Raw genomic sequence first — 27873 nt, 5'->3', positions numbered from 1 at the left:
TTACTGCAACTGTAATAAAGGCAGCAGCTGCAGCTTTTGCGCCACTTCAGCCGCTCTTGCAAAGTTTACCAACCTTTGCCAGCAATGTCATATATATACCTCGTTTTTCGTTCCTCCATTTGGCAATTCAGGATCGCACTCACATGCCGGGGCAAGTAGCCTACACATACAGTCAGTGCAGATAAATTCTCAGAAACACTGAAGCAATTTATTTCGCTGATCAACTGCCCGATGACATTTAAAGAAAGAATGTTCCTTATTGTTGTCCCCCCTGTGCAGTGGCATGTTATATTTTAAATGACGTCATGGTTCGTTTATTTTTGCTAGTGCTTCTTACAAATAATTTTTCTTATACTTCTACATGTGGTTGTAGCTGCATTTTTCAATTAAAGTGTCTTACAGCGAAGCTGCATATGGCTAGCTGATTCGCCCGTCTTTCCGTCTGTCTGTCCGTCCGTCTGTCGGTCGGCTGTACGCCAAAAGCTCATCCGGCGCAACCCTATGCGCATCTTCGAAAAATAAAGAGAGAAAGAGAGGCGTGCGATTAGCCAACCTCACCTGTTTACCTCCGATCCAAGACGTCACCTCCGATCCAAGACGTCACGCTACCTGGCTCGATATTTCCATTGACAACGCTTGCGTGATGAAGGCGGTGACATCAAAATCCTTGTTGTCTACTTGGGCCATATTCTATGGCAGTTGGGCCAGGTAACATAACATCATGGATTGGAGTGAAAAGGCCTCGTGCTATCTAGGTAGTGTTGGATTAGCTGCGCCAGGACGTCGTTGCTCTCCGTCGCAGCCGAGCGCGCGCGCAGCAGTTTCTCTCTGGCTGGGCAGGCCGCGCGTCGTACGTGCTCCTTAGGAGGAGGAAGCCTTCGATCAGCAATGCCGCGGGCAGAACCGGGAACGAGCTCGTCTACGCCGTGCCGATGCTCCATGGATGTAATATTTACGATGTAGGAGCTTGAAGCGGCACTCGTGACTTGCAGGCGCTCTTCTTCATCTGGCCCGGACGGCATTATCTCTGCGACGCTCGCCAATCTTGGGCGGAAATCAACGACCCATGTTGCTAAACTATTACAATTAGTCTTGGCACAACGGTTTGATTCCACGTGAATGGAAATGCAGCCGCTTGGCTGCATTTCTCAAACCTGGTAAATTACCGTTATTTTGGTCTTCCCACCACCCCATCGCTCTGGCTAATTGCATCGGGAAAATAATGGAGAGAATGATTTTGACGCGCCTGCAATGGTACCTGGAAAATGACAACATATACCCAGATGCTATGGCTGGGTTCCGGCGCGGGCTGTCATCCAAAGATAATGTCTTCGATTTGGTCACGTTTGTCCAACATCGACAACGTCTGAAACGACTCACTGCGACATTATACCTTGACATAAAAGGCGCCCACGATAATGTAGCAGATTATGCCATTATAGAGGCCATGATTGAAGCCGGAATCGGTAGCCGTACTTTCCAGTGGCTGTGCAGTTATTTGATCGACAGGCATTTATTCGTGATGACCGAGGATGGTGCCACGATTCAACACCGAACATTCCGTGGAGTACCGCAATTAGGGATGATGAGCCCGACGCTATTCAACCTAGTGCCTGTAGGCCTAGTAAAATGCTTGCCCAACACAGTTCAAGTATCAATTCATGCTGACGACGTCTGCATCTGGGCGTCTGCTGTAACACCACTGCAGGTACGAGCAAGACTACCAAAGGCAGCTACGTTAACATCACTGTACTTGCGAAAACAGAACTTAGATCTGTCTTCAGAGAAATGCTGCCTTATTACATTCCCTCGGAAGGCAACGAAGTCTTACTCTGTAAGTGTCAATGGGAAAGCAAGTGCAAACGCACGAAAACACCGCTTTTAAGGGTAATTATCGACTGCGACCTATCATGGAGCCCGCACATTTCATACCTAAAGAGGAGGTTGGTGACAACAATACATCGCCCCAAATTTCTCGGCGGAAAGTCATGAGGCACATCGGTGTGGTCAATGCTGCAGCTTTATAACGCCTTGTTCTTCGGTTTCGCAAGATACAGCCTCCCTGTGCTTGATAACACCTGGAAAACAAACCTGAGTGTACTCCAGGGACTACAAGCTCAGGCCCTAAGAACGTGTCTCGGTCTTCCGAAGTGTGCGTCTACAGCGACAACGACTATAGCTCGAGATCACCCAGTATCAACGTACATAGCCACCAACGCTCTCAGGGCACATATTCGACACGTTGCCCGACTTCCTTCTCGCCATCTTGCTGTTTTACGTGCGGAAAGGCCACACACAACTTTCCCACGTATAATTGTTGCCAATCGTACCTCGTTGCCATCGAACTACATGCCTCCAGCAAGACCATCCTCACCTTTATGGTGCCTGCACAAACCTTAAATACGCCTCACCATCCCAGGAATCGCGAAGAAAGCTAACATGCCCTCGTTTGCCCTGCAACAGGGCAAACTAGGACTTTTACATGTGGTGCACAGTGGCCGCGTGCATGTTTACATTGATGGCGTAGTCACACCTACAAGTTGAGCTGCCGCAGTGGTGATACCAGCAAGATCAGTCAAAATACAGCTAAAAACGTCAAATGTTTTATCAACGACAGCTGCTGAACCGGTAGCCCTGCGTGTGGCTCTTCATTTCTATCAGGAGGAACCACCCGATGCATGGTCAGTCATCTGTGATTCCAAGGCAACCTTACAGAGTGTACGCTCAGCACGGTGCCGTGGATCCCATGAGCAGCTCGTCGCAGAGATCAGAGAAGTCCACCATCACGTAGTTGACGAAGGGCACGATATAATATATCAGTGTTTGCCTAGTCCCTGCGGCATACATGGCAATGACCGAGAAGACGAGCTGCCCGATCTGCCCATGACGGCGTCAACTGCGTTGACATTGCTCTTTAGAGAGCAGATGCAGCAAAAAAACTTTCCGCACTTGCGCGTGAATTAACGTTAGCTCAGTGGAGTCCATCCGAATTCACGAGTGTATGCCTTCATTCCCTGGACCCTAATTTACAGCTCCGTAGTCCGCCCGAACTTCCACAACGTAACTGCACCCTTCTAGTCCATCTATGGCTTGGAGTAGTATTTTCAAATGCGTACTCCTTTCTTATTAGACTGGCCAATAGCCCACTTTGTGACTGCTGCGTGTGCAACGAAACAATCACACACCTTCTTTTTGAGTACCCTCGTTTCAATCCGCAAAGAGCAGCCCTCTTAGCCATCCTTAGACCAACTGGACAAGCGCCCACTAACGGAAAACAACATCCTTGGAAAAGGCGCTGCTGCGTAACTTAAAAGAAATGATCGAGACTTTGTGACAAATTGTGATTGCACACTGTGTGACGTAGGATTGGACGGTGACGCTGCGTAACACTAGGAACGCCTTCGCAGACTGCGTGACAGTGCCCACAGAAACACTTCTGTATCGTATGCATCTGTGTGTGTTCTTAAATTTATTTTTATCTCTCTCACCTATCACATCCCTTTGCCCCTCCCCGGTGCAGGGTAGCCAACCGGAGATAATCTCTGGTTAGCATCCCTGTCTTTCCTTTGCATTTCTCTCTCTCTCTCTCTCTCTTTCACTCTTTCTCTCTGCAGTCCGGGTACAAGAACAGGCTCATGCAGCCGAGCACAATCAGCAACTGCGTAACGAAGATCTGACAGCCTTCCAAGCCGTCTTTTAATGAACGGTCGGAATTGACCCAGTGATAAACACCGGGGCCGTACGTTTCAACTTCGCTGGTTTGCCATCTGTACGGATTGCTTGGGCGGAAATGTTATCTATGATGTTTCCCACCATTATAACGAAATACGATGTTTTGCGCTTTGTCTCATGTTGTAGTGTTTTGTACTTTACGCAATTCTAGCCCCCTCGTAAGCCTTATATTTTTTTGTGCTAATCAGTTTATGGGTCTACGTTATACCAAGATGCCCCGCTCCGCTTTCTACAATTCCCTGTGGGCCTTTAGAGTAAGTAAAGGAAGAAAAATAAAGTTTATCAAAAATAAAGTTATCACCACCACCAAGGAAGAAAAGTGCTGAATTTCGGCTGAATAGGTCTGCGAAGAACCTCTGGCTCATCCGATCACTGAAATTAATTCAGGAGATCTACACTTAGCATAAAATGAAACTTACGCACAAACTCCACTGGAGTTGTCTAAGTATGCGTAAGCATTGTGTCATTTGGTCACCTCCACGCAGCCAATCAATCTTATCAAAATTTAGCCGACCAGTATAAGCTCTTATCAACTCTTACCGCTCGTTATCAACTTTATCGGACTCAATGCGAGCCTCATCAACTCTTATCAATAATTATCGGTTGTTATCAATCTTATCTAACTTAGTGTGGCCCTTATCAAGCCTTATCGGTCCTTATCAACCTTATAGCACTTGATTCGACCTTCATCAACCCTTAACAGTTCTCATCAACCAATTATCTGAATTGCTCCGACCATTATAAGCTCTTATCGCTTTTTAGCACGTTATCCATCCGCGTCGAACCATCATCGACGGTGATAAGACCCATATAACCCCTCAACATTCCTTATCATTCTTATCAACTCAGTGACTGCTTATCTGTCTGCACTGTGCGACGCGAAGCGCATGAACCCTCAGAAATCTGTGACATTCCGGTCGGCGAATTTTGGCCCCAAAGGAAGGCACACGCCCCGACCGCCGAAACTCGTTGCCGATGTGGCACGCTGGGAATAAAGTTTTGGCGGGAACAGAATTTCCAGGTGTCCACAAGGTTCAAAGCCGGCTCTACATGTGGTCCTACAGATGTACCAGCCTCAAGTGCTTCAACACTGCCTTCATAGAAACTGTTCTCCTTTGACATTTGTTTTGTACCGCCGCTACAACACATTCGGATGGTTCAGATACATTCACCTTCTTCAAGCGTGCGTGTTTAGCACAGTGGGCATTCCTTCGTAGGCTCTCACGCGCTTCGGGCGCTCTGATGACACGCTCCTTCCGAGCAGCGTCTGCGGACACGGGCCGTGGTTCTTCTGTTACCACTGGGAGATACCATCCTCGTTCAGTGCACATTAATGTGACGACGATGATTATGATGATAACAGAAGTAGTTGTACTCTCAAAATTCACTGTAAATAATTTAAGCACTGCCAGATATTCGATGATGCAATATTGGCGAAAGAAGGTTAATGAAATAAAAGAAAACAATAATTAGTATCGTTAATGAAGTAGCTAGTTGAATAACATGATTTGCTGTGAACGCAGCGGCCACCCTTCAAATAATCCTCACGAATATTAATCAATATAATTCCGTAACAGCACGGCAAATATTTCATGCACCTAGAGAATTCGGAGACTGCCTGAAAGCGGGGGAGTTGCATGCTTTGAGTGGACGGTTGTCCTATAATTAAACAGTAATCAAAAACTTCTTTTCTAAATGCTCGCGTAGCAGAGACAAGCTTGCTATGTACTGTTTTACTAATGAATAAATAACAATGCGACACTTTCATTGAACTGGGGGAAAGAGCACCAAATTGCGACGCCGCGCCTCGGTAGAAGAAAGCGAAAGAATTAGAGCGAATGAGTCGAAATTGCCGAAATACGTTAGCAACAACAGAGCCTTCAACTCTGTTTCTTCCCAGCTCACGGAGACAAGCGATGGAAACTGTGTAGCTATAAGGTGAGAAGTGCGAGAAAAAGAAAGGAGCGCTGGAAAGAAGGCGGAAGTCAGTCCTGCTTCCCGAACAGACGTTGTTTGGATACTTGTCGAGGACACCAGCACATCGGCTGGAAATAAAGATGCCACCACGGCGTTGCACGACGGCCACACTGACACAAGGGCAAGAATATGACGATGACAGGCAGCCAACGTGTTCGAGAGGCTGGTTCGTCCCAGCCCCAGGGAGGAGAAAAGAAGAGTCTCCGAAGAAATAAACAGCGCGCCTGTCCGCGGAGGACACGGCAGCGAATGTCGAAGTGACCGAGAGGACAGACCGCGTTGAGAGCGAAGCAAACACGTCGAGTGGACCTCGACAAGCGCTGGTGCTGCTGTTGCTGCTGCAAACGATTGCTGGGGGAGAAGGGCCGGCGATGCACACACACAATTCACTCGGCACTGTTCAGTCAAGAGGCGCAGGGTCCTCGATGGGAAAGCATCGCCCGGCGAGGGTACCTCCCCCCCCCCCCCCCCCCTCTGAAGTGCCACGGGCTTCGAATCTTGTCGTGCCTGGTACGACAAAGAGGGAAGGCAAATCAGCGAACGTGCCTCGCGAAACTGTTAACGAGATGAGAATGTTAGTAGCACTTCGGACGCCATTCATAGCTGAGTTTCCGATATCGCGAACTCTCTTTTTTCAGCGATCATACATGTGTTCTGAGCGCTGAGCATGGATTGCACGTACAAGGTTAGCTCGCGGTGAGAAATGTGGCCCGGGGCAAAAGTAGCCCAAATAAATATTGTTATTGTACACTAGTAAATGCTTTAACAATATGTCAGTAGCTAAGCGCAGCTAGAATACCTAGAAGAAAGAAAAGCAGTTTTCAGGCTGAGGTCTGCTTATGCAGGCGTGCATACATCTAACAAGATACAAGGAAACAAAACTACTACAAAGAGACACAAGAAAACAAATAGGCAGACGAATGACACCTTAAACGCCAGCATGTGCTTTGAGGCCGTTTCTAAGGCGCGTGAAATGTGCACGTCTATCAGGTTAATAAATCACTGTTGCACCTGTGCTGGTTCTGAGGACTTGGTTGGCTCTCATACACTCGAGTCTAAATGTAACTGACATGAAGTGAATTTAAAGCAGCTATTCATGAGTGGGGGTGGCGACAGGCTTCAAGTTTTGCATATCTTCAAGTGCCTCCTGACGCCGTACTTATCAGCACACTTATTATTGCAATCTTGCCATGATAGATGTCAAATTTATGCCTCACGATGCATAACCAGAACAACAAAACTACGTCGGCTGTTAGCTTTAAATCTGAAAACGCTCCCCTTCCCCTGACCTTGCCTTTATGGAGGTTGCTTTGACAGCGTGCTTTAGTTTTGACGTTGACGAGTCTAAGCACAATTCTTGCATTTCAAAACGAACTGCCATTTCAAAGTTTAAGCACTGTCGAACAACATAAATTATTCGCTGCGTCTTTGGCGCTCCGAAAACAGATGAACCGCGCTGTCCGTACGGCACTCAAATGGAAAAAAAAGCGACATAGCCGTTAACATTGCGCAAGCTTAATTGAATTTTGGATGGTGAACTTAGTTCATTCATTTTTTTTTCTGCTAAGAAAAGAGCAGCCGATGCAACTTTGATACACGCACCAAAATATCTTCGCCATCATGCTTTTCTTCGACAGAAGCTCAAGTCCGCTGTTTAGACGGAAACTCGATTCCTTAATAGAGAGACGAGGGCCTAATGTGCGATGACTGACAGGTCCAGCGTTCGCCAACGTCTTGAGACATCTTCGCGTTCGCCTTTGTAAGTGGGAAGCTCGAAGAACAAGAGCCACGACGCCGGTCGCAAGCAGGACAAACAGGGCGCTGCGCTCGTATACAGGCCCCACTAAGTGGGACCTGCTTGCATATGTACACAGTCAGGCGAAGCGCTTCGGTGTGCGGGCGCCGCCAGCCAGCACTACACCCCCCCTCCAAAAAAAAAAGGAAGCCGGCCTCTAGCGCGGTGCCGAAAGAAGAGCAGTTCCCCGGCGCGCACAAGTCGAAAGCGAGAGTGTCAGTGGGAAGACGAGGAGCAAAAGTGCTCCGTCCGCGCGTGTGCGCGCGCGCTCGTGTTTACGCAAGCACGGACGGCGACGAGACGAAGTTCAGGCCCTCCAGTGTGGACGCTGCCACCATCCTCATCCAGCGCACACGATGAGAGGCCCGAGAGCAAGCGGCAAAGAGAGCGAGCGCAGTAAAGAAGTGCGCAGCCAAGCCGAGGAAGACGAAGTTCGGGGAACTCGACTACGGCTCCTTTGCTGTTGCTGCCAGCCTCGCGCCTAAGTGCAAAGCAGTGCACCGCGGTCTCAGACATGCATAGCAAGACGTCATATGAAGGACCAGCGAGGGGTGGACGGGGAAGAGGCTCTGAAAGAAGGATAAAAACAAAACGGGCGAAACGAGAGACCGCGGGACGGTATAGAGGGCGTTGCGGAAGAATGGCAAAGAATGTGACGACCACCCGTCGCTATCGGTGTAAGAAAGGAATTGTGGGACAGCAGCCATGCATAGAGGAGGGAGCGGAAGTCCGGGAAGAACCGGAAGCTGCAGCGGCGGACGAGGCCCGGAGACGGAGGGCGGTGTGGTATGTGTACCCTCGGCGTGTTCCTGGAGTGAACTTTTTTGTGCGCGCGTCTCGAAAAGGTACTCGGTGTGGGGTGGGCTACACCGTAGATAGGTCGACGGCGAGAGAGACGTCCGGACAAGTGCAGCCTTTAGAGCTAGTCTGCTTGCTTCTTCAGACACCCATCTTTCACTTTTCGTAGTAGAATTTTGGTGCAGCTTGTTAATGCTGTACTAGAATTCCCAATGGTCTCGGGCAGAGTGAATATATCAGTTGGTAAAAAAAAAGAAGGAAGAAAAAGGAGGAGCTGTCACGTTGAGCGCAACAAGATCATTGCGCAGCTACGCAAATTTTATTCAACTTGCATCACTAAACACTTTGTGCGAAAAAGGAAACTGAAAGTCTAAGCTGCTCGCGCTTTGGTTTGCGCTGACGTATGGCAGTGCAACAATGTAGGGAGTTTTGCAAGGCGTGTCGGCGTCTCGACCTTCCTTGACTTGCATCCGGGGCGAGGTGACAGCAGACATCAGGATGTGCCGAGTTGTTAGCTCCACGAAGTAACAATAAAAAAAAAGTATACTAGAGTGAAAGCTTAGAGTGAAAACGCCCAGTAACGAGATGTAAAAGCGAGGCTAACTCTACATTGGCGTGTAGTGAAGAAACGTATTCACTCTAGGCTCAGTGTACACTTACACCACGCCCGCAATCAATTACGTGAAGTAGACAGGTTTCGGAAATGCTCACGCGCAGTTTTCATACTGTTTCCGCTGACAGGATACTTACGTTAGATTAAAAACAACCTGCAAGGTCAAACAAACGGAAGGCCGTTTCTTCTTTCTTTCTTTCTTTCTTTCTTTTTTTTCTTTTTTTTTTACGCTTCTGAACTGTGCATGCAATTGCACGTTGCCCCGCCAAACGCAGGCAAGAAATAATGCTATCTGAGGGCTCAAGGCTGATGTATAGGGACGCTGTCGCAGCCTGAGTTGAAATTAACTATTCTCTGGGCACTTTTTCCCGCGTGATTTCTGCAAGGTCAGATAGCTACAAGAGAGGCGGCTTTAACGTCACCGCTGATTACCTACGTGCACTTTTCTTTTCGGTAGCCAGTTTTTCTCTTAAATATTCTCCCTGTAAATTGCCTTCAACCGTACATATACAAAAGTCGTGGACCGGTGACATCAGTTAGGAAACGGCGGATCGCCGCAGGCTCGGGCTTGAGTGATTTACGGCGCGGATTCACGAACACAGAGGCCCGTAGCTCAATAACTCAGCATACGTGACTTTGGACAAAGAAAATGCCGCAGCTATTTGCGTATGAGAGTTATTGGTCACCCATTACACGCTATTTCCGGCACCTTGCAGCACAGATATCACCAGTGGTATAACGAAAGGTGCCGTGTTCCCGTTTACGCAGTGACTAATCCAGCTTTAGGAGACAATTCGTGACGACGCAGACACAGCCTAATTCGCACCTTCCAGCATTTATAGGTGGCGCGGCGGAAGTTCAGTGGCCGGGATAGAGATGATGGCCAAGGAAGCACTCGACAAGCAGGCTGCTTACGAGTCGGCAGAGCTTCGACGCAATCTTTGGCCTTTCTAAAGGAAGCAAAGGTGCCTCGTGGAGCGTGAGACTGCGTTTATAACGCCGGCCACGTTATATCTGGCAGAATTAGCCTCTTTGCTTGCAAAGAACGAGTGCTGTAGAGAAACTCACCGCGTATACGATAAAGGGTAAAGTTAGTGACGAAATTCGTTGGGTAAATAAGGCACATTAACTCTCGCGTTTTCTGATATCTTTGTAATGCGCTACTGTGGGCGCCCGGTAGTTATTCGAACGCTGAGCATGGTTAAACCATGAACGGCACATTCATGGTTTAAAGAGGCTAGCATTCGCAGTCATGCTGCAACCTAAAATAAACGTAACGTGAATTCAGTATGAGAGGCATGCCTTACCGCGTCCTGTTTAGTTTTCCCATGCTTTGACAGACTCGTAAAGTTATAGAAACGGGGGCCGAAGTAAGACAGTCTTGCGTTCGTGTAAGTGGTGTTTGCTGCTGGCTCCCAGCCTCTGACGGCAATATGTCCGACATAACGACTGTCAGGCATCGGCTGGAACGAGCAGCTTTGGCGGAAATACTTTATACTGACTACGGGTCCATGTTCAGAGGTTCCAAGTAGGGGGATACGCGCGAGATGAACAGCTGTGCCAGGACGCGCTGTTTCTGCCCTAGGATAGAGCTTCTTCCAATCTTTGAATCCGTAGCTTTATTGACCACAACTTCGTTCACCTATTATCACCCGCTGGGGTGGTCTAGTGACCATGTCGTTGTGTTGCTAACCAAGCGGTCGCTACATCAAATCCCGGACGCGGCCGCCGCATTTCGATGGGGGGTAAAATGCGAAAACGCCTATGTACCGCGCATTGGGTGCGTGTTAAGAAAACACCACGGGTAAAAAATAAATATCCGAAGCCCTTGCTCTATGGCGTCCCTCATAATAACCATACCATAGTTTGGCGCCTAAAAACGTCAGAATTTATTTGTTCATTTTTTGTCATTCGGAGAATTTCGGAAGCTTAATCGAACCGCTATTGCAGTTTCTGCATTGTGGCAAATTGAACATGCGGTTCTTTTTTGCCCCCTCGATCGTTTCCCGCGATACTGAAGAGCGCTGATACACTGCTAAAATGGCATGAGCGAGGAACGCATCACCGCTTTACGGCTTCGGAGAAATAACTCGAGCACCGGAGTCAGCATACCTGGAGAGCGCGAATAGATTCAGACTAGATTGTCTGAATTTATATGACGCAGGTCTTATTACGCCAAGCACTTGGCGTCAAAGTTGTCGTGATATAGTTTGGTTTAAGAGTGCCACATGCCGAGCCTCGCATACTCAGTGACCTAAATTGTTCCGAGGGTTAATTTCGAACCCGGTTTTCTCAGTGCAGCAGCCCATGTGCCGCTTTGAGCGCATGAGTCAACACATGAGGATTGACTACGCAATGGCTAACGTTACCGGGAAAACAGTTAGAACACAGAAACGAACATATCATAAAGTGAGTGGATTATCCCAACAATGCTAATGACGATACAATAAAGAGAAGGCATTGTGCTGCCGGTATACTTACCAAGCACCCTCGAGATCAAAGAAAATACAAGCCGGGAGAGGGCCGAGACGTAATGAGGCGACGGAAATTGGACAATGACATTAATTCTGACCACGAAATACTTATTCCTTGACAACCTTAGGATCTAAGACTACATAAAGGTGAACACCCAAGGAAAAAAACCCCGCTGGGACCTACCTCCCAAGAGTCCACGTGTCTTGCCTGTGAGTAAATTGTGTAAACATCCGTGTAGTAGTCATCAACCGTGCATTGATTAAACTATTGTAGGGCTAGACGTCCCTCTAGAAACATTAGTATAAAAAAATAAAGGCAGAACCCATCTCATGCGATCACTGCCGGCGGTAATGCGTTAGCATTACCCGCCGTGGTTGCTCAGTGGCTATGGTGTTAGGCTGCTGAGCACGAGGTCGCGGGATCGAATCCCGGCCACGGCGGCCGCATTTCGATGGGGGCGAAATGCGAAAACACCCGTGTGCTTAGATTTAGGTGCACGTTAAAGAACCCCAGGTGGTCGAAATTTCCGGAGTCCCCCACTACGGCGTGCCTCATAATCAGAAAGTGGTTTTGGCACGTAAAACCCCATAATTTTAAAAAAAAAAAAAAATGCGTTAGCATTGAATAAATATAGCGACACCACGTATTATTTCTACCAGGCATCTATGAGGCGTGCACTGAAGCGGCATTCCTGTTTCGCGCTTTCATAAGAACACTCGGCGCCATCTAGCGTCGCCGCCACGAAGCCCGCACGTGGCCTCCGAAATTCACGGCGCGCCATTGCGTGAAAACACTGAGAAACGCGCCGTGCGGTAACCTGGCTCCTCTCTTGAGCTTCGTTCTGGAAAGGCTGCGCCACCTAGGGGCACTGCCGTGAAGTACGCGCGCGGCCTCTAAGACGAGAAGCGTGGCACACCGATGCCTGCAGATGCTGAGATAACAGACTATGAATGCCAAGTGGTGTAGAATGCCAAGACGACGGTAGCGCACAATCTCTCACATGTGAGCTCAGTCTTATCCGCGATTCCACCTCGCACTGTAACGCGCCCAGGGGGCTTAGTGGTCAAGGCATTCTGTAGCTGAGCGCGAGATCGCGGGCGCGATTCTCAGCCGCTGCAAACGCATTTTAGTGTCATCAAAGTAAAAAACGCTTGTTTCTTATGGGCTAGACGCGATTTAGAGAAGCCCAGGTGGGCGAAATTAATCTGGAGCCCTCCACTACAGCGTCTGGCATACTCGTGTTGCCTTGTGACGTTAACATTAATTAAGCAATCAATCAAACAATCAATCGACCACACAGTGTACTCTCGCTCAAGTTCGCATGTGTCGCTTTGAGCGTATGAAGGTTATTATAGAGGAGTAAGATCCAAAAGAGTACAATATGAGTGAGTCTAACGCCCCGAAGCAATACGAGGGCTTTCATAGAGGCTGCGTGGAGTGTTTCGGAATAATTTTGTATCACCAACGGGTACGTTCGTTACCATGCGCCCAATGCTTGGCATACATGCTGTTTTTTTTTTCATTTTTTGGGGGCGATCTGCGTTCAACATCAGAATGGCTGCGTCGGGGCACTCAACTGGATTCCTTCCACATCTTTCTCTCTATTTCTTCTCCTTCAACCCCATTTCCCATAGTGCCACTGAGGTGTACACCATGAGTGAGACAGTTAATGCGCATTTTTTTTAAATGCGATATCATTATATGCCCCATGAAGCGGCGAGAAATCCGACGTCCGGCGTCAACGTGCGATGGTGCCAAAACCAACATGATACCATCACGTTCCCGGCGCTGGACCTGCTGCGGACGGCTCGCCTGCTCGCAATGCGATACCCCACGGTGAACAGCCGCGGTGTGATTGGGCGGGCGCTGTGGCCCACACAGATAAAATTGACTTTGCCCAATTCGAAAATTCAGTTGACCCACTTTCAAAACCGGCCTGGTCCACTCCCGCAATTGGTTTGGCCCATCCCCAATATTTGCGTGGCCCACCCTCAAAATTGACTTTGCCCAATTCGAGCACATGACCAAGCGAAAAGTATCGCGGAGAAGAGGCATACTGCTTTTCGCATTCAATGCACGTAAGGAGGCTTAAGTGCCTCTGTAACTTTTCTTTAAAAGAATATCTGTCTCTGTTTTTACCTCGGAACGCTATAGTTACCGCATAATCGTGGTGGTGGGTAAGTCAGCCATCGTACTAAGGGTGCCGTAGGCGTTGGCGAAAACAGTGTAATCAAACATCAACATTCACGAAAGAAGAATTGCGCTGTTTAATATGGACTGATGACACTGGCTGCAGGTATGGAGCAGCATTGAGAGAGGGAAGAAAAGAAAAAGGACGGCTGCGGCTCGCAATCCCTCCCTAGAGACGTTCACTAGACGAGCTGCGCTCAAACCGACCTGCCGTAGCAGCAGCGGAGGCCCAAGACAAATTGCTGGATCCGAGTGGCTCGTGAGCCATTAGCACAGTCGTCTTCCTTCCTATTGAAATAAATGGCCGTCCATCCTCCTCTCCTTCCCGCTATCCTATTCCCCCTCTCACTCCTCTTGGCGCACCCCTTGTTCTGAGCGAAGCTTGCGGTGGCTGGCGTGACCGAGGGCGAGAGCGTCGAAGCGACCTGGAACAGGCAACGAGAAAATGCGGTGGGCCTCTCGTTACCTCAAGAGACGCAGCGAACTTGGGATAGACAGTGATGCAAAATGATTCACTGTTACCGGTACGGAGGTTCTAGCAGACTACTGTTCGAGGGAGCAAGAAGTGCGGATAGTAAAGCGAAACTTTTTTTTTGCCGGGCGGGTCTGTCATGGCGGAGGCTGCTGGCTCCGGTAGCTCCGTGGATATATTTGTGGATATACATACGAATGTTATATTCGCACCAAATGCAAGCTCTGTTATAACCTCTGTACTGTGTCCGGTAACTTCTGCCAGTAAGCGCGTGTCTATTCTCTGTGATAAAGAATTTCGCAGCGTGACTTGAGACGGCTTACGTGTGGGAATGCGAAAGCATTATACCGGTTGTAGACCCCGGAACTCCATGAACGCGCCCATGTTGGACACTAACGACGTGGCGCCACCGCCTCCCCATTCGCTGTTCACTGTCACGTGCCCAGTGAGGCACCCTCTAGGCCACAGCTTTAGTCAGCCAGATGGCTGCGACGGGCCGTGTGCAAATAAGCATGCACTAGGCACACATTTAGACAGACAGCACTATGCACCCGCCATGGCGTCCGGGAAGCATGCTCTTCTCGCATCCCGGAGGCCAGGGTTCGATTCCCACACAGACCAATATCTACCAAGTTTACTTTTCAATGACGCTAATATACGTTGTCCATAGGAACCTGCCTGATAAGCTTTGCGTCAATCCCAGCAATATTTCGACGCGTTTTTACTCTTTGCGCGTTTGGTCATTTTTGGTACCCTGACTTGGCGACAGCGTCGATGACGACAGATTTTCACGTGATGGAGCATATAGTGCTTTCGCATTAATATCTCCGTAAATCTGGACATGTAATGTCGGCTCATTGGTATATAGCTCAACTCAAGCCGGCTTCCTCTTATAATAATAATGCATTGTATTCGACATTTTTTTTATTTGCTCGATTCTTGCATTTACCCACTCGGTATGTGCCACTCCATGACTGTGCTTATTCGTGGCCGATCCTTCAAAATTTGTATGTGCCACTAGGACGCCAGAGGTGTACGAAAACTCTAAGCCTAACCCGCCGTGCTAGCTGGGTGGCTGTGGAGTTGCACTGATGAGCACGAAGTCGCGGATTCGATCCCGACCGCGCCATCGAAATGTGGAGGCACATACAGAATACCTCGAATTTAGTTAAAAAATATTTTTAAAAAATAGAAAGCTTCCTTTAACGAAACTTTATGAGTAATGTACGGTTGCTGAAGCGTTCTTCCGATTGCGCGCAGATTTTTATGCTCATCTTCCCTAGAAAACGCATTCAGGTCTAAATATGTCTGCAGTTTAATCTGTATCGTCGATGGTTTCCTTGTGTTTTGCTTATATATTTCGCTTCCGGTATTCTAAGGCAATGATTCGTCGGTGGTTACCTTGTGTTTTGCATCATATTTCGCTTCCCGTATTCTAAGGCAGTGTCTCGGCTATGAATGGAGCAAAATAATGCAGCAGCGGATGCCCACTTTCGGAGATAACCTCCTCAATATTTAAATCCGGGCGAGCTCATACACGTGAGATATTTTTACCGTATAACGGCTTAAAGTTATGTGGCCAGCCAGGCAACGAGAGAACGGGGAGGAATAAACATTAAGCACCTGGTAGATTTCAATGCTGTCTAACAACCATTTGTAGCTTTCGTTCCTTGTCAGGCCAGCCAATTTGACTCTTACGTCAGGGCTTCGCCCCTCGAAAGGCATACAAGATTTACGGTGAGAGGATGAGCAACGATTTTCCTTTTTTTTATTATATGTACGCTACGTTTCTGCACACGTGAAAAAGCAACACCGCGTTGACTCTTCCCGATCAGCTTGCTCGGGTTCGTCATAACAATGGGCGTCCTATAGCGGACGTTCCGCGAGCGCAGTGGAATAACTTGCGCATCGGTGACACGCGACAAAGGGAAACACGAGGGGGACCCCGCCGTATGCGTAATCGCGAAAATGGTCTTGAAAAGCCCTATCGCAAACACGGAATGCCTATCATACCCGCAGAGATTCTTTCCCTCGGGCTAAAATCTGCAGAAGCGGTTTAATCTTCCGGATTAGGACGTCAAACAGTGGGATGGCGGGAATACCGAGTGGAAGAAAAAAAATAAGAAAGCGATGCAAACCGCAGGAACCGCGTCAGATGATATGACAACGTCCTCGGTGACTCCGTCAAGTGCGCTTTTAGCGCGGTTATACAGAGAACGAGGAAGAGAGAGAGAAAAAAATAAATAGGCTAACAACAAAGTCATCTTTGGGTTTTACGAGCCTGGTGGGCCATTTTATATAACAACTGTACCGCTCACGAAATATCACTTTATATCGTAGCACTCCGCAATGTTACGGAGTATAGCTCTGGCGTGCGCTCAGACTCTGAGAACTCTCTCTCTCTCTCTCTCTCTCTCTCTCGTTCTTTTTTTTTTATTCAGTTTAAAGCACTTCCGAAATGCCTCCTGTTCTTCTTGATAATTCCCGCTGTCTGGAAAATGTCTCAAATATCAACACCGTGAACGATTTGGTCGCACGACAGAGCCACAGGGCTCCTTGTGTTTTGTCGCTGCGCGCGCCCTCACACATCTTAAGCATACAAACCTGTGTGACCATGCGCAAGCACATACGTATGCACACTTTGGAAGGAAACGCCATTGCGAAAATTGCGGTGACCTGTGCACCTTACCAAGATAACATACTTTACCGGTGCCCATACGAACAGAAGATTAGGGGTAAGAGCATTTGCGCAAATTGCATTCAGGAAGTAACAAAATGAGGCCTAACAACGTTATAGCAAGGCACATTCAGCGACGCAGCACAACGTAATGCGGCTTTCGCACATGTTTATCAGAGAGCCCTCGTCTCAAGTGCAAGTTTAACGCATCAACCTGTGCTCTAAAGGTAACGTCCACGCAGAAAAGCCGCCTACACCAATGGCCGCCTTTCCGGTGCTGAAGCACTTTCTGTCTATTCTGCGGCTAACTCTTCGTACCCCTCATTCTTCCTTTTTTTTTATTGTTGTAAACTGAGGTGCTGCGTCACCGTCGCTCGCCCTGTCAACTACTTGCATCCCCCACCCTCCCCTCGTCCCTCCGCACTGGGTGCCTGACACAGAGTCAGGAGCTACACGAACGACGCCTCGCAGCGCATGAGTCACGTGTGTGATTCTTCTCAATTGGACTTTATACAGCGCTGCTTGGCGCGGAGTGCCCGCCGACTCCATCCGTTTAGCGACCACCACCCACCGTTGACGGCGCGCGGAGTTAGGCTAGAGGCAGCCATTAGGAATAAATGTATGGCTTTGCTCCGAGGCCTGATTTGCTGCCGGTACATATACAGATGCCAGATGTTTTCGATGGTGCCACGCGCGCGAGTTTAATATGCATGACCGCGCCGCGTCCCGGATTTGAAATTGCTCTTTGCTCTCCTGAAACCCCCGGCTTCAACTATTCGCCGAGGGCAGCGCGCTTAAGTAATAGGAAACTGGGCGAATTTCTGGTCTCTGTTTGTAGGACTGCACCCCTTTGTGCGCACCAATATAGAATGCAAAGAAAGAGAAGCTGTAATTGAAGAGTTAAAGGATAAAAGCCGTGTGATTACCTAAAAGCATAGCTTGAGAATCGCTCCACCGCTTCTTTATCAGCAATATGATTGTGTTTGGGTCAACAATGGTGTACAATACCACAATAAAACTAATAAGCCCTGCTGCAATCTGCAAATGATAAGACGTTTATGTCAAAGTAAAGTAAATGGCGTTGCGCTGGTGAGCTGGAGGTCGCGGGCTAGAACGTGGCCGCTTTCCACGAAAGTCTCTGGAATTTAATTAATCAATTAAGGCATCTACTTGAAAATGGCACGAAACTACTAAGAAAGCTTTGAAGCTGCATGAAGTCGCCTTAGTCATAAGGGTGGATTATCACGCAGGAACATTGGTTAATTTCCTGCGTTCCACTCATTCTGTAGCAGCTTTACCTGCATATTATGGCACGCTGAAGCACACGCTTCCCGTATTAGGCACGAGTGCCTTCGCTTGGAACCAAATATGTCATGTTAAAAGAATTAAATGAATGCTCGTTCTGGATTGCGTTTCATTTAGACCGTGTCTTATGTGATCCGACAGTTCGACACAGCAAGGAAAAAAACATTCTTGGGAAGCGATTTATACAGAGCATGCCATAACATTTAGCACGATGGCTGATTGCGAAAAAACTGTTTGAGTTGGGCTAAAAGCTCGGGTGGGGCCATTATTTGAGATCTCAAATAATAAAAAATTGGCGGTGAATCCATCGTTTGGAGATTATTGACGACGTCGATGCGGTTACCAATATCTCTCATGGATGTAACCAGGTAATGTCATCTTTTATATGTTATGATTGTTATTATTATTATCCTGATTATAATGACGGAAGTAACGAGGCAGAGACAATGTTATGGGTAGAAGCGCAGAGTGTTTATTAAAGAGCTTGACGAGGCATGGAGTGGCCCGGCTCCTATATCTCGTGCTTCCCCTCTCCCCTTTCTCTCTCTTTTTCTCTTTTCCCAGTGTAGGGTAGCCAATCGGGCTCAGTCCTGGTTAACCTCCCTACCATTCATTTATCATTTCCTCTCTCTCTCTCTCCTCTCGCCCCGCTATCCTTGAGTTTTTTTCGTTGTAGAGCTGCACATAGCCAGTGGTACATGCCTAATCGCACATACAGTTATCAATTTCCAAATTGTCTTTTAAGGCACATGCCCAGCAACAAATAACCAGTTGTTCACGTCGGCGTGGAAAAGGTTAAGATGCAGACATCATACCGAAAAGTGCGCGAAGTTTGCATATAATGCTAATAGCACCGATATACTTTTACACGTGGTTCTCCGCATGGTTCATGTAGACTGGGCTCCTAGCACGGAAGATTTTTTCACCCACGTCTCATTTTTTGTAAACTGAATATGCGGCAATATCTGTGGCTTTTATTGTGGGACACCGACGTGATCAAGCGATCGGGGTCGTCCGCAAGAAAATATTGAACTCTCCCGCATAAGAGAGATGACCTAAGGTCGTCAGCGAGGTATCCCTAACGGTTATTCCTCTGAGTGTTTTTTTTTCTTTTTTTAAAGAAATGCGCGTTCTCTGTTTTTATTGCCGACTAGCACGGAGACAGCAAACCGCGTTATCAGCGCGTATTCCTCCGTCAACTACGACTTTATATTCGCGATATGCCGCCGTCCTAGCTCACTGTCCAAACAAGGCCCTACGGAGAGCTTTGTCCAAGACGGATATGATGTCACCCGCTCGCCATAAATCTTCGAGCTCCCCTTCGCCAATGGCAGCTTTGTGCAGCAGCTGATGAGAACGTATAATAATGACGGCCTTATCGACTCCCTCCATAGTACCCTCTTTTTTTTTCCTCTTGTTTGCATACTCTTGATTTTGCTTCTCGCCGCTCCTGTTTCTCCTCCTCCACGGGCGCATGCGTAATGGGCCACTGTCTACACAACAAGCGCAGCTTGGAAGCCCATTTCGGTCCGATAACCAACGGAGACGCGCGGGTCAGCTCCCCAGAGTATGTGAAAAAATAAAGCAAGAGCTAAACCACCGGCCCTTCTGCCGTGCGAGGCTGCTGTAGGCGTCACGGGGATCGGTGACGTCACAATGAGCCGATCGACAGCAGAGCCGCCACGCGTCATCTAAATGATTCACGCAGCACGTGCTATGCTACAACCCGGCCGTTTGGGCTTACTTCGCAGATTTTGGCAAGTAGCGGTGGCGGCTGCCTTTGCTGTCGAAGAGCGTGCCAATTATGCGCGCGCGGCTACACTGCCAAGGGCAGGGCTCCGGTTCGCATTGTGCCCCCACGCGCCGTCGTCATTGGGGCGGCAAGAGGGGGGTGTGTTCCAGCACGGTTCCCCAAACTAAGCCCCCTACCCCGAAACGGGACAGCTGACGTCACCGCACTTCCGACTGCCCCGACACGTGCGTGTCACGTGGTGCCTCGCGCTGGCGGCAGCAGCAGCAGCAGGGGTCCGGACAGATTGTGCTCGCGTTCGCTCCACTGAGCTTTTCATTCACGTCGCAGCGCCCAAAGCGGGTCGAATTGCCGGTGCGGTGTGCGTAGTCAGGCGGGCACAGAGCAAAGGGCGTACCGCTGCCCTGACTGCGCATACATGCATGAAACGGGCTGTGTTGCTCTGCTACTCTTCTCTTTGTCGGCTTAAAAATGCCGCCCTTCATTATCCAGTCTCCCTGCTTGAGTGAAATCCGCTCCTCCGTCGAACAACGACGCAATTCTAAATCAGCAAGAGCGATCTTGTACGACCAGGCCGAGTCTCCGACATCAGGGTCTTGAAGGTCACCTCTACGCCTCCACTCATCAGCGATGGTGGAGGCCTTCTTAATTGCGCCATAGCCTCATTGGCACCTGCAGTGTGAAAGTAATGTTCACTCGACTGTTTGTCAAGAAAAACTATACTGCTTATGCCACGTGATCTAACCGCAACTTTCTTTTTGTTTTCGTCCATTTTGGTTACACCATAGTACTACTAATTTATCATCACCAAACTTTAAGGACACCCTTCCACTTGTAGCTGCCCATATCAGCCTCGTTGGAACAACGACAAAAGAAGAAAGGGCAACTGTTGCTCAGCTGCGACGCGGCAAGCGAACGTGAAAAGGGGCCCACACTGCAGGAAGTCATGCTATTACATACATGTAGAAATGGTTGGAAAGGTCAGCTGCAGGGGCGAGCGCTGCCCCGTATCCCAATTAGACTTGAATGCATTATAGCGCATATGACAAGCACACAGAAAGAAACACGGAAGCCACAGTTCAGAAGAGGAAGAGGCACCATCACTGAGCAGGAACTGACGCCCTCTGACATCTGCTGCGTTTCTTTTTTTTTCTCATTCTCTTATAGGCTGCAATGTTTTCGAAGTAACAGAACCAGCAAGCCCCACAGTCTGCCATGTTGCAATAAAAACGGGCGTACTTTGTCCACCTAACGTACTATTGCTTGTGAAAAGCGTATAGTTTACTCTGTTTTCTTATTTTCCTCGACTGTTCTGTTGCCCCGCTTCTTTAAGCCCGTGTAGGTTTATTTGGACAGCCGTCCCTGTCAGCAGTCCCCTTGTTCATCCGCTCCAGATTTGCGACATCCGAACAATAAAGAAACCATCGTCAATGCATTGGGCTCAAGGAAATAGGTTTTCCAACGATTCTCGGTTCCTTGTATCGGCACTGTCACCAAGCTATTACGGCGTGGCATTTCCAGTGAATCTGCACTGGAAGCCAAAAATGTTAGCAAGAAACCTTCTAAAAGCGTTGAACTCTGCATTAGGATAGTGGGTGGTATGCTGGCGAGTCTTTGCATCATCGTCGGTTAGCATATTGGATATATCTTCCTGTAATATAAATTTAAAATATAAAATATAACATGAATGTAAGTAATGGAATAATTGGAAATGGAAATGGAAATAATAAAATAATGGAATATATATCTATCTGAACGTGGTAGCGGCAAAAAAAGAAGCTAGACTTTACAGGGTCGCATTACATAGTCAAACTTATGTACGGCGAAATACTTGTATTACTCGTACTAGGTAAGCCAGTTTTGGTTTAACACAACCTGCTGCACTGAAAAATTGAATAAGTAAGCTTCTCATACGAAATTCATCATTTCTGTCAAGGAGGCTGAACACAGGAGCCTTATGTTTCCTACTGATGCAAAGCGATGAGCAAAACGTGAACAAGGTGCAAGCAGGAGCCAAGGTTTCGACTAGTAGACTTGTCTTCTTCAAGGCAACGTATGCTTTCCTCGCCACAGTATATATAGGTGGGGTTCGACAAGTGCACTTGTCGAAACGTTGGCTCCTCTTTCACCTCGTTCACGTTTTGCTCATCGTCTTGAATTTCCATCTGCCGCATGCCCCGTGGTTTCCCTGGATTTCTACTGATGCCAAGTACGTCACATTACAAGCTGGCTTCTCAAATGAAGTTTATACTTACTGCAAAAATACCCCTCGGAGAGCGCGAAATACCTTTGGCGCGCATCTTCTAACACGGCATCGTGATACTTAAGGCGACAGCACAAACTGCCATGGCCAAAAATTCGTTTTCGAACTGGTGTTTTCATCTTTGCAACCACGTTGTTTATGAATCTTTCAAGTAAAAAAAAAAACTGGGAGGTTTATTATCCCCAAACTGCGCGGTTGGTTGAAGTCAAGAAAGGCTAACCAATATTTTCGAGCACTTGGACCCGTTCTTTAATGTGTACCCAAGTAGTGCGACAGGAGTGATCTTGCATTTCGCTCTCAATGAAATACGACCGCCACAGTCTAACATCAAACCTGTTATACCTGGGCTCGAAAAAACAAGCCTTTCCCTTCGTAAGTGTTCTTTGCCATCGGCCAGTGACTTTTGCTAATAGTACGCCCAGCGTCAGGATTTCGCAGAAATTTTTCTCTTAGGAACCAATTTGAACGCAAGAGCTTTTTGTGAACACGGGCATTGGTGCTCAGTAGCCATAGCGGCTGAGCCATTGCGGCGGGTGAATCTTCCGGCTCAAAGTGGCATCTGCGCATCAAGAGTTGTGTTTACACCGAGGGCGTTTGCGCATCCGCACTTCCACGCACGTGCATACGCGCCAATGACACCATTACTAATTTTCATCGTTCCCACGCTCTCCGGAGGAGCCGTCGCCGAAGCCTCGGTCGCGTCGTTATTTTTATTTTTTTTTTCTCTCGGCAGCAGCGTCGAGCCCGTTGTCAAATCCATCTTTCTCGTCTTCCTTGTGGTGCCGCTGGCGGCGGCGGGATACAAGCACACCGTCAGGCAGCGTGCAGTCGGTTGCGGAGCCCGTTTCCGCCGGGGTCTCGCGTTTTCGCGGAGAAGCGTGAAAAATTCTGTTTTCTGCCTCTTAGCCACGTTCGCCAGGCATTCATTCCTCCGCGACTCGCCGCAAATAACGCAATTTCGCACGCAGCTCTACGCTCGTACGTGGGACTCCGTGCCAGCTGCCGCTTACACAGGAGGTACGGCACATCAGCAACTAGGCCCAATAGTGAGGCCGGATCACGCGATATAGAGAAGCTTGGGGCATCGTCAACCGGATGTGGTGCGTGCTGGTAAAGTACGAGCGTGCTGACAGACTTTGCCAATTCGTGGCTCACATACAGGGCACTAGCCGGGTCCAAACTCTGAAATGTTCCTTGTCTCAGTAAGGAAGACGTTAATGCAGTTAACCCACGTCACGTCAATTTACTCGCTGAGGCGCCTTCAGCGATGGATTCCTTGGTGCTCCCTTGCTCTAAGGGAGCCAGAACCTTATACATTCCGCCTTCTTTTCCTTCTAGACAAATATTCCAGGTGCTTTCTTTGTTATGCTGAATGAAGGAATTGGCGTATGACTTATGTCAGGTGCCCTCGAACCAAGGCGCGTAGAATACATTCGTTACATATAGCGAACCTGTTTCATTCGTGACCCCAAGTTAAGGCAGCGTTCAGAATGCACTTGATTTCTCCATCCATACTTCGCGGAAAAGATGCAAGGGCAACTCATTTAAGGTTCCAAGCAAACCCAGGAAATCAAGGTTTCAGAATTTATAGGGGGCGGGGGGGGGGGGGGGGGCAAGTTCAAGTTTGCTGAGGTTTGACTTTAGGGACAAACAACCTGTGCAGATTCTGCCGGTGTCCGTCCAGCCTGTAGTCGGTGGCAACCTTAGAATCAAAGTTTATATGTACATTGTCCAACTCAAAAGACAATTTGAAAAGCTGCGCCAGTCAGTTAGGCCTGCTAATTTCAGTGACGTCAAACAATTTTGCGCGTTAAGAAACGGCTGTTTTCTTCGTACTGAGCGGTCCTCATGTCACTGGTCTTAGGGCGAAATCTAAGTCTTGCCAAAGGTTATGGGTGATCACGATATCAGTGCTCAGCGAGAGGCAATATCTTAGCTTCAAGCAACGAGCTTTTATTTTCCGAACAGCCTAGCATATACTTTTTTAAAAACTTTTTGTGCGCAAACAAACAGGGACGAAGAAGAGGAGCAACACAAGAACGAGCGCTCGTCCTAGTGTTGCTCCTCTTCGTCGTCCCTGTTTGTTTGCGCATATATTTATTTTTCAATAGAAAGAAATGCGCGTCATGTTACGAGAGCTGATGTGGATATTTTTTTTTATTTAGATTACGACAAAACTGAATTCTACAGCTGCAACTGGCCGCACAGGAAATGTGTTGCAGATTTTCGGGCTTCTGCTCTCTATGCTTAATTTCGGCACGTGCAAATACTAGACATGAAATAGCGCAGGAATTTCAAGGCCATTTGTTGCTTAACTACAGTGCATTGGGCATGAGTGTTTCAGGCCGTTTACCTGTTCTACAGTGCATTAAACTGACCTTGAATTTTCATTGTCTCTGTACTAATCAACTTCTAAATACACATTGTAAGAGTTGGGGTCGGGCATGAAATAATAGATGGTAGCCGGCCCATGCCATTGTCCGACTCATCCCCACTGAGGATCTTGTTGGAAGGAGGTACTTGTTCTCATCGAGAGCGAGGAATATGGGATTTATTTACAATATCAACATGAATGGTGGAGAACGTTACAGTTCATCAGTCTAGCATGACTGAAAGAGAGTAGACCCTGAAGTGCCACAAAACGGTTGCTTAAAAACGCTTTGTCCTCCCTTGATCCCTAGGTGAGGGAAAATGGCCGTTCAACCTTCGACCAATGGGAGCGTCCAAAGCCATCGTCGTTGACCCGCTTTTGAGTGGGAGGGTTTATACACTCACTTCAGCACAGGTTTTACTGAACACACGAGGTGAGAGAGTTCTTGCAGACCGGGGTCTTGACTCGAGCAGGCGCCACTTGATCCCAGAGCTGACCCCGCAGTCAGTAGCCGCCGCGTCTGTCCACTGACTGTGACGACTTCTGGGGCCCGTGAGATCGCACCGCAAAACACCCTGTTCCAGGAGTTCTCTTGCTCCAAACAAACCGTGAAGGCGACGGCGAATCTGCTAACAATACCCGGTCCGCCAAACGTGGCTAGACATTTCGGTGCCGTTGGGCTGTTGACGAGGCGCATTGTTATCTTTACAAAGCGAGTCGTCGCAGCGGGTCAGGAAGGTTTCCAAGGTTGCTTCTCTAAAGATCGCCATCCCCGCAGCTCCAGCGGGCTTGGGAAAATTTTGCAGGCCGGTACCCCTGCCGGGGGCCGGGATGCGTAGTTTGTACGTATGGCACGCACTGTGTTTGCTTTCCTATGAGACAAAAATGCCGGTGCTGAACTGTGGAGGTCACGTGCTGGGTGGTTATAGCGCAAACCTTACAATCGTACATAGCCTCAAGGGAAATGGAGCTAACCAAGGGGCCCGATTGACTTCTTATCGCTTCTTATGATATAGGCTTCTTACGATATAGCCTGGAGAGAGCGCTTGGAGTTGGCGTCTCAACAGCGTGCTGGTCACGTATGCAGAATTAGCACGGAAACATGCACCAGCAAAATGGCTCCAAAGCGTGCACTAAGCGTCGAGGACACCCAGGCCCGAAAGATGCGTCGCGCGGAACAGGAGCGTCTTCGCAACGCAGCGAAACGAGGCGCAGACTGCGAATGGTATGTTTACAATGTGTACATACACTTTGATAATATTAAATTTAATTACGTACAGCCCCATACTTTCATTAAAGTTTAACACGTCTGCCACGATGCGATGTGCCATGTGAGGCAGTACTCTACCCGCTCAAATATTATGAACAATGACGCACAAGAGCGCCTCGAGCAAACACGTCAACCTGTGTTTTCTGAGGAGTACGCAGACAAACAGCAGTGGTACACGCGAGGTGACGTTGACCATCAACTCAGCGCTCTCGTATTGGACTAAACGCTGAAGAACTACACGTTCGCCGCCAACATCACCGCTAATTATCGTCAAAGCAAACAGAATGCAAAGCTTTGCTTGAATCCATTCCCATAGTGCGTGGGATCCGCATACTATTTTGTTGTTGTTGTTGTTGTTGTTGTTGTTGTTGTTGTTGTTGTTGTTGTTGTTGTTGTTGTTGACTGATTCCGTAGGCAACACAGCCGGTGACAAATGGCTGTGCCTACACACGCCGACTCGTATGTGTGCTGTCGGGTGACTGTCGGGCCGAGTCGGATGACAGGTACCTTCGAGAAAGACGGCTTCTGCGCTGAACCACGCCGAGCCTACTTAAGCTGGAACCGCATGGCTTGATTTTTGGCGCGATTGGCGCGTGTCGTATAGGGGCCCGGACGTCGTTTAGAAAAACGCGCCCACAGAATAGGGTTGGTAATAACGATGAACAATTATACGATTAATCGATTAAAGGTGTCAATCCCGCGAAACGAATAAATTTCATCGACGTCCAGCTTTCATTTAATCTACTTAATCGATTAGACGCGTTCGATTATTCGTTTTCTAGAGGAGTGGCACGAAAATTTTGAAATAGCATCAGCATGGCGGAGCACGAGCAGTGACTGCGCGGCTGTGGTAGAGCGACTGTGGGCTGCTTCTCAGAGTCCCGAGTGATGCCCAGCCGAGCGCTTCCGCTCCATTCCCCCACGCGCCAACCCGCTGCCCGAAGCTGGGGGCTTGAAGTGTCGTTGATCATCGTGTCACTCCCAGTCCACTAAAGACGTGGCACAGCGTTCGCGCTGGTTTGGAGCATGTATTTGACGCAGCGATGAAGTTCACGTCGATTCCGGCTAACCTATAGCTTCCGGGTGTGTATTCTTGCTTGCTGATTGTGTGTCCATTGAAAGAAGGCGTCGGTTTCACCCAAACATCCCACCCAGTTGATATTCCTTCGCTGTGTGAAAAAGAGCACGTGGCTAAACATCCTACACCAGTTATTTTCTTTATCGCTGCGCGTAAAGCACTTTCTTGCGTATTTTAGTAGGACTTCACCCTTCACTTTTGCCATTTTTCTTATTTCTTGTTTAACTGCACTGCACAAGTATTCACTGGTGTCATGTAACTTGTTTAATTTTGCTCTAAGAAACATTTTATAACATATATTGTTTATCCTGTCAAAGGCCACTGGTGCAAACTCTATTTAGTTTTCAACAAATTAAAGATTTTTCTTTATCAAACTTTACACACTTGTATTTCTAACTTGGTTCCATCTCTCAAACCTTAAAATAGCTTCCTACAAATGTAGACAACTGTGTTTCAGCCTTCTTGAAGTGTGCGGCAAGACATTCGAGTAATCAATTATTCTATGAAATAACCTGCATTTGGAGCGAATAAATCATCAAAGGCTGAAATGATGAATTATATACGTTAATCGAATGGAAAAAAAAAACATTAATCGACCACGCCTACCACAGAAATTGCGTTGCCCCGTGCGTGTCCACCAATGAGAGTGTAGCGCGAGTGCACATCATGCAATACATCACGGATGGATGGATGGATATGGATGGATGGATGGACGGACGGACGGACGGACGGACGGACGGACGGACGGACGGACGGATGGATGGATGGATGGATGGGTGGATGGATGGATGGATAGATGGATGTTATGAGCATCCCCTTCGGAACGGGGCAGTGGGTTGCGCCACCAAGCTCTTGCATTATAGTGCCTAATTTCCTACCTAAGTTAAACAATAAAAACTGAAAAAAAACAGCATGAGCTCCCACAAACAAATTTTCTGATCCTCTATTGCGAACTTTGCTTTTCTACGTCTCCGTTTTTTGTCGTTTTCCTACTTTTCTTCAACCAATCCTCCAATGGCCTCTTACTAATCTCTGTTGCGGACATGTTTACTTTTCCACTGCTCTCGCTCATCCCAAGTGCTTCACGGAGGCAAGTGGCGCATAAAT

The 27873-nt window shown here is 48.2% G+C and overlaps 1 protein-coding gene and 1 long non-coding RNA gene across 8 annotated transcripts in view; one reads left to right on the top strand and one right to left on the bottom strand.

Moving 5' to 3' along the window:
- Window positions 1–27873, top strand: part of LOC135909139 (protein sax-3-like) — a 462790-nt gene that overhangs the window by 218412 nt on the left and 216505 nt on the right. The gene's annotated exons all lie outside the window — the stretch shown is intronic.
- The window catches only part of LOC135909141 (uncharacterized), a 105860-nt gene continuing 91625 nt past the window's right edge, over window positions 13639–27873 (bottom strand). Inside the window, exon 2 of the long non-coding RNA XR_010566590.1 lies at window positions 13639–14005. This is a non-coding gene — a long non-coding RNA (uncharacterized lncRNA). The remainder of the gene's footprint in view (window positions 14006–27873) is intronic.

Source organism: Dermacentor albipictus, chromosome 4 (assembly GCF_038994185.2).
Source record: "Dermacentor albipictus isolate Rhodes 1998 colony chromosome 4, USDA_Dalb.pri_finalv2, whole genome shotgun sequence".
Classification (NCBI taxonomy): Eukaryota; Metazoa; Arthropoda; class Arachnida; order Ixodida; family Ixodidae; genus Dermacentor; species Dermacentor albipictus.
This window is presented reverse-complemented; position numbering and strand designations above follow the sequence as displayed.